The 8128-nt window shown below is 39.6% G+C and overlaps 1 pseudogene; it reads right to left on the reverse strand.

Annotated features, from left to right (window-relative positions):
- LOC102986701 (40S ribosomal protein S11-like) overlaps window positions 1-7819 on the reverse strand; it is a 143429-nt pseudogene extending 135610 nt beyond the window's left edge.
- Between the last annotated feature and the right edge of the window lie 309 nt (window positions 7820-8128).

Here is an 8128-nt window from a genome sequence, read left to right on the forward strand (position 1 = left end):
GTCTGGCCTTACATTTAGGTCTTTATCCATTTTGAGTTTATTTTTGTGTATGGTGTTAGAGAATGTCCTAATTTCATTCTTTTACATGTATTTTTCCAGTTTTCCCAGTACCGCTTATTGAAGAGGCTGTCTTTTCTCCATTGTATATCCTTGCCTCCTTTTTCAGAGATTAGTGGACCATAGGTGCGTGGGTTTATCTCTAGGCTTTCTATCCTGTTCCTTTGATCTATAGTTCTGTTTTTCTGCCAGTATCATATTGTCTTGATTATTGTGACTTTGTAATATAGTCTGAAGTCAGGGAGTCTGATTCCTCCAGCTCCGTTTTTTACCCTCAAGATTGCTTTGGCTATTCGGAGTTTTTTGTGTCTCCAGACAAATTTTAAGATTTTTTGTTCTAGTTCTGTAAAAAATGCCATTGGTAATTTGGTAGGGATTGCCTTGAATCTGTAGATTGCATTCGGTAGTTTAGTCATTTTCACAATACTGATACTTCCAATCCAAGAACATGGTAAATCTCTCCATCTGATTGTATCGTCTTGAATTTATTGCATCAGTGTCTTACAGTTCTCTGAGTACAGGTCTTTTACCTGCTTAGGTAGGTTTATTCCTAGGTATTTTATTCTTTTTCTTGCAATAGTGAGTGGGATTGTTTCCTTACTTTCTCTTTCTGATCTTTCATTGTTACTGTATAGGAAGGCAAGAGATTTCTGTGCATTAATTTTGTATCCTGCAACTTTACCAAATTCATTGATTAGCTGTAGTAGTTTTCTGGTGGCATCTTTAGGATTACACATAGTATCATGTCATCTGCAAACAGTTATAGTTTTACTTCTTCTTTTCCAACTTGTATTCCTTTTATTTTTTTCTTCTTCTCTGATTGCCACGGCTAGGACTTCCAAAACAATGTTGAATAATACTGGTGAGAGTGGACATCCTTGTCTTTTTCCTGATCTTAGAGGAAATGCTTTCAGTTTTTCACCATTGAGAATGATGTTTGCTGTGGGTTTGCCTTATATGGCCTTTATTATGTGGAGGTAGGTTCCCTCAATGCCCACTTTCTGGATAGTTTTTCTTATAAATGGGTGTTGAATTTTGTCAAAAGCTTTTTCTGAATCTACTGAGATGATCATATGGTTTTTATTCTTCAATTTGTTAATATGGTCTATCACATTGATTGATTTGTGTATATTGAAGAGTCCTTGCATCCCTGGTAAATACCACTTGATCATGGTGTATGATCCTTTTAATGTGTTATTGGATTCTGTTTTCTATTTTGGGGTTGAGGATTTTTGCATCTGTATGCATCATTGATATTGGTCTGTAATTTTCTTTCTTTGTAGTATCTTTGTCTGGTTTTGGTATCAGGGTGATGGTGGTCTCATAGAATGAGTTTGGGGGTATTCCTTCAACTGCAAATTTTTGGAAGAGTTTGAGAAGGATGGGTGTTAGCTCTTCTCTAAATGTTTGATAGAATTCACCTATGAAGCCATCTGGTCCTGGACTTTTGTTTGTTGGAAGATTTTTCATCACAGTTTTAATTTCATTACTTGTGATTGGTCTGTTCATATTTTCTATTTCTTCTTGGTTCAGTCTTGGAAGGTTATACCTTTCTAAGTATTTGTCCATTTCTTCCAGGTTGTCCATTTTATTGACATAGAGTTGCTTGTAGTAGTCTCTTAGGATGCTTTGTATTTCTGCGGTGTCTGTTGTAACTTCTCCTTTTTCGTTTATAATTTTATTGATTTGAGTCCTCTTCCTCTTTTTATTCTCTTGATTATTTAGTAGCATGTTGTTTAGCCTTCATGTGTTTGTGTTTTTTATGTTTTTTTCCCTGTAATTTATTTCTAATATCATAATGTTGTGGTCAGAAAAGATGCTTCATATGATTTCAATTTTCTTAAATTCACCGCAGCTTGATTTGTGGCCCAAGATATTATCTATCCTGGAGAATGTTCCATGAGCACTTGAGAAGAAAGTGTAATCTGATATTTTCGGATGGTCTGCCCTATAAATACCAATTAAATCTATCTGGTCTATTGTGTCATTTAAAGTTTCTGTTTCCTTACTAATTTTCTGTCTGGATGATCTGTCCATTGGTGTAAGTGAGATGTTAAATTCCCCCACTATTATTGTGTCACTGTTGATTTCATCTTTTACAGCTGTTAGCATTTGCCTCGTGTATTGAGGTGCTCCTATGTTACTTGCATATATATTTATAATTGTTATATCTTCTTCTTGGATTGATCCCTTGATCATTATGTAGTGTCCTTCCTTGTCTCCTGTAACATTCTTTATTTTAAAGCCTATTTTGTCTGATATTAGTATTCCTACTCCAGCTTCCTTTTGATTTCCATTTGCATGGAATATCTCTTTCCATCCCTTCACTTTCAGTCTGTATGTGTCCCTATGTCTGAAGTGGGTCTCTTGTAGACAGCATATATATGCGTTTTGTTTTTGTAACCATTCAGTGAGCCTGTGTCTCTTGGTTGGAGCATTTAATCCATTCACATTTAACGTAATTATTGATATGTATGTTTCTATTACCATTTTCTTAATTGTTTTAGATTTGTTTTTGTAGGTTCCTTTCTTTTCTTGTGTTTCCCACGTAGAGAAGTTCCTTTAGTATTTGTTGTAAAGATGGTTTAGTGGTGGTGAATTCTCTTAGCTTTTGCTTGTCTATAAATCTTTTGATTTCTCCATTGAATCTGAATGAGATCTTTGACATTGAGGGTAATCTTGGTTTTAGATTCTTCCCTTTCATCACTTTAAATATATCGTGCCACTCCCTTCTGGCTTGTAGAGTTTCTACTGAGAAATCAGCTGTTAACCTTATCGGAATTCCTTTGTATGTTATTTGTTATTTTCCCCTTGTTTTCAATAATTTTTCTTTGTCTTTAATTTTTGTCAATTTGATTACTATGTGTCTTGGTGTGTTTCTCCTTGGGTTTATCCTGCCTGGGACTCTCTGTGCTTCCTGGACTTGGGTGGCTATTTCTTTTCCCATGTTAGGGAAGTTTTGAACTATAATCTCTTCAAATATTTTCTTGGGTCTTTTCTCTCTCTCATCTCCTTCTGGGACCCCTATAATGTGAATGGTGGTCCTTTTAATGTTGTCCCAGAGATCTCTTAGGCTGTCTTCATTTCTTTTCATTCTTTTTCTCTATTATGTTACGTGGCAGTGAATTCCACCATTCTGTCTTCCAGGTCACTTAGCCGTTCTTGTGCCTCAGTTATTCTGCTATTGATTCCTTCTAGTGTATTTTTCATTTCAGTTATTGTATTGTTCATGTCTGTTTGTTTTTTAATTCTTCTGTGTCTTTGTTAAACATTTCTTGCATCTTCTCAATCTTTGCCTCCATTCTTTTTTCGTGGTCCTGGATCATCTTCACTATCATTATTTGAATTCTTTTTCTGGACGGTTGCCTATCTCCACTTCATTTAGTTGTTTTTCTGGGGTTTTATCTTGTTCCTTCATCTGGTACATAGTCCTCTGCCTTTTCATTTTGTCTGTCTTTCTGTGAATGTGGTTTTCATTCCACAGGCTGCAGGATTGTAGTTCTTCTTGCTTCTGCTGTCTTCCCTCTGGTAGATGAGGCTATCTAAGAGGCTTGTGCAAGTTTCCTGATGGGAGGGACTGGTGATGGGTAGAGCTGGGTGTTGCTCTGGTGGGCAGAGCTCAGTAAAACTTTAATGTGCTTGTGTGCTGATGGTTGGGGCTGAATTCCCTCCCTGCTGGTTGTTTGGCCTGAGGCGCCCAGCCCTGGAGCCTACAGGCCCTTTGGTGAGGCTAATGTTGGACTCTGGGAGGGCTCACACCAAGGAGTACTTCCCAGAACTTCTGCTGCCAGTGCCCTTGTCTTCACAGTCAGCCACAGCCACTCCCTGCCTCTGCAGGAGACCCTCCAACACTAGCAGGTAGGTCTGGTTCAGTCTCCTATGGTGTCACTCTCCTTCCCTATGTGTCCTGATGCACTCACAATCTTGTGTGTGCCCTCTGTTTCCCCCAGACCTGTCAGAATTGTGCAATCAAATCCCACCAGCCTGCAAAGTCTGATTCTCTGAGAATTCCAACCCCCTTTGCCAGACCCCAAGGTTGGGAAGCCTGACGTGGGGCTCAGAACCTTCACTTCAGTGGGTGGATTTCTGTGGTATAATTGTTCTCCAGTTTGTGACTCACCCACCCAGTGGTCATGGGATTTGATTTTATTGTGATTGCACCCCGCCTACCATCTCACTGAGGGTTCTCCTTTGTCTTTGGATGTGGGGTATCTTTTTTGGTGAGTTCCAGGGTCTTCCCATCAATGATTGTTCAGCAGTTAATTGTGATTCTGATGCTCTTGCAAGAGAGAGTGAGCACTCATCCTTCTACTCTGCCATCTTCAACTAATCTCCCAAACTTACTATTAACAATAATCCCACTAAGCAATATCTAATTTTTTTCTCTTTTTTTCCCTTTTATATATATCTTATTAGGGATAGAGTATTGTGTTCCACAGTTTCTTGAAATAATTACTGCCTTTAATGTGTTTATGTTGTCAATTTAAAGTGCAGTTATGTTGATATGTTGATATCTGAATTCAATTTTAAGGTTTATTGTATTTCCAAATTTATTTTTTGATTATGTGAAATGTTTACATGTATCAAAGGTCAATATAATTATAAAATTCTGACAATTCTAGTCATTATATCTTTTCTTTTCATTTTATTCAGACTCATCCTCAGTATGTAGCCATTTTCATTTATTATTTTATTATCTAGTACATCAAAATTGGCAGATAATTATTTTTTATGTTTATTTCCTCTTCTTTTATACAAAACTTTGCATATTATGTACACTGTTCTGAACCTTTCTTTATTTCCTTTTTCACTTTAAAATATGGACTGTCTCCATATACTTCATAGAGATCATCTTTATTCTTTTTTATTGTTTTGTGGTACTGCCTTTTGATGGTACCATAGGTTATTCAATGAGCAGACCAGCCTTGCTAATGGCATTTTTTTCTTACAATCACTGCTGAAATGAATGTCTTGTGTCTATCTTGTTTCCTACTTATTTGGGTGTATATTCGGGTAGCATCATCAGAAGTCCCCTGGAACCCTGAGATAAAGATTAGCATGCAGAAAGTTTAATAGGAACTATTCTTAGTATTAATATCTGGAGGGAAAAGAAAAAGAAAGCAGGATTGAATGCAGGGAGAAGTCAGGCTGCAATGCAGTATCTATTAAGGCCTCAGACAATACTACAGGGAGCTCTGAACCTAGGGTAGTCCTTCAGGGTTGTCACAAGTTAGGGTGAGGGGTCCAGCTTTATACCACTGAGACCATCAGTAATTGGAAATGGGTTACCTTGCAAAACGGGGTTAGTCAACCTTCCTAACCTGATAACTGAAAGTTGTCAGCCCACAACCTGATCAGTAGTTGGGTAACTATATCAGTCCTGAAAGAGAGATCCATGAAGCACGACACAGACTCTATCAAAGCTGATCCCTGATGACACTTGAATTCACTTACATCATATCACTTCAAGGCTCTGGGTGGGCCTCTTCTGCTGGAAGAAACTCACAAGTGGGAGATTAGTAGGATGAACTGCAGCCCCTGCTGCTATAACTGGATCTTGAAGCTACAACTGATTATCATTATCTTCATCCAATACTATCCATTCTAGATTCCCTTCACTGTCAGCTAGCATCACTGTGGGTCTTGGTGGTTTACCATGTGGAATGAACAGGACTCTCATCCCTGAGAAGTCTGTACTTCTGCTTCCCATGTCATTTGAAAGCACTGACCACTAAACTTATCCATGTATCATTAAAATTGGACAAGGGAGAACTAAGAGATATCCAAGTGGGTAATTTGGATGTCTAACATATTTCTTCCTGCTCCCATTGTGTGACAGCAGCCCTACCTCCTCCTCATGATCCAGGTCAATTATCCCCACCAAGATTGTGAATCTTATTCCTCCCTGTTGGTCCCTTGGCAGGAGGAGCCCACAATGCGGTCTTAGCTCAAAGTTAAATGGATCTCTTGCTGATTGCCTGGGGGAAGCATTTCCCTCTCTGAAGACCATAACTTCTAATCTAGAAGAGCACAGAATTAAGGGTATTTGAGTGACCACAAATTCCCCAAGTAGAACATTGGAAATAATGAAAAGTGCAGTCCTTCTTGCCCATATCTATTATTTCTCAGACCAATATTTTCTATCCATTGGAGACAGCATCATATGATGGATGTTGATATAAGGTACATGTGATGTCCTAGAGCAGGGGTCCCCACCCCCTGGGCCGCAGACCAGTACCAGTCGCGCAGCAGGAGGTGAGTGGTGGGCAAGCCATCGAAGCTGCACCTGTTGCTCCCCTTCCCTCCCCTTTGCTCGCATTACCGCCTGAACTGTTCCCCTCTCCCTCCCGTCTGTGGAAAAATTGTCTTCCACAAAATCGGTTCCTGGTGCCAAAAAGGTTGGGGACCGCTGTCTTAGAGGATGACACCCCATCTTCACAGCATATTGTCTCCAAGTTGGTGCCTTAGCTGTGCCTTTAACAACTCAGTATATTGCTGTATTAGGCCAACAGCTTCTGGGTGGTGTGGTATATGAGAGGACAAGTGGATTCTATAGACATATATAAACTTTCACATTGCATTTGCCATAAAGTGGGTCTCTTGATCCTCTATGACATTACGTTGTTGATACGTAAAATATTCTATAACGCCTTAGATAGCAGTTCTGGCAAACAAATGGACTGACTCCAGTCATTCCCAAAATGCAGTCTGACTGACACCCAAACCCATGCTCTTAGATAGATACCATTCTATGTTTATTCCCTCATGATTCAGATAAAAGCAGAGGGCCTAAGATTATACCCAAGCAAAGGAAATAAAGTTGAAACCTTGAGAAATATACAGCAAAACAAGGAGCTCACTTTAATTCTAAACACAAAGATAGAGATGGGAAGACAGTAGTTTTCATCTCATTCCCATATATACCTATGAATAAACACAGGTAATATTTACTGATAGCTTACTCTGTGCCAGTCATTGTTCTAAGTACTTGGCTTTAATTAACTCTTATAAACTTCTCAACAAACATATGGCTATCTCACTTTAGTGCTGAGCACACGGAGGCACAGAGAGATTAACACATTCCTTTCTTTCGCTAGTAAGTGATGAATCCTGCGTTCTAAACTGTGTGGTCTGGCTTCAGGGTTTTTACACTTAAATGCTACACTATATCACTTCTAAAAACAGGAAAGAGGGAAAGAAAGACCCAGGGTGCCGTGTTTTTTTTGTTTGTTTCTTGACTGGGAAAATAAATTATTTTGTTTGGGGCAGTGGGCAGTGGTCCAGTCTTAGAACTTCTGGAATGCTTCTTGGTGCCATCATCCTTGTTGACCTTGAGCATGTTGAGGTGCACCATCTTGCTCAGGGGCCGGCACTCGTCCACTGTGACACTGTCACTGATTCGGACATCCCTGAAGCAGGGGGAAAGGTGTATAGACATGTTTTTGTGGTGCTTCTAGAAGTGGTTGTACTTTCGGATGTAGTGAAGGTAGTCTCGGTGGATGACAACGGTCCTCTGCATCTTCCTCTTGGTCACCACACCAGACCGGATCTGCCCTCGGATGGAGACTTTACCAGTAAAAGGGCATTTCTTATCAACGTAGGTGCCCTCCATGGCCTCCTTTGGTGTCTTGAAGCCCAGACCAATGTTCTTGGACTATAATGGAAGCTTCTCCTTGCCAGTTTCTCCAAGCAGGACCCTCTTCTTATTTTGAAAGATGGTCAGTTGCTTTTGATAGGCAGGCTCAGTCTGAATGTCTGCCATCTTCCCAGCTGCCTGAAAAAAAAGCCAGGGCGCCTTTTTTTTTACAAACTTCCCTAACCATTCAATATCCTTACTGCCCACCAGTCAGTCATATAAACCTCCAGTACCAGCCTATAAGGGAGAAGAAGAAGAAAGGGTGTGTTTCTAGTAAAGTGACAAGGATATCATACTTGGATTTGAGCATTGTGTCAGCCAGTTCTGGCTGGAAGACCCCAGAAATTCTTAGCCCTTTGGGCTTCAGTTTCCTCTGAAGTAGGATTAGATGCTTTCTCAGGCTCTTGGCTATTTCATAACCAAGAAATAATTATC

This window comes from Physeter macrocephalus, chromosome 16, assembly GCF_002837175.3.
Source record: "Physeter macrocephalus isolate SW-GA chromosome 16, ASM283717v5, whole genome shotgun sequence".
Taxonomy (NCBI): domain Eukaryota; kingdom Metazoa; phylum Chordata; class Mammalia; order Artiodactyla; family Physeteridae; genus Physeter; species Physeter macrocephalus.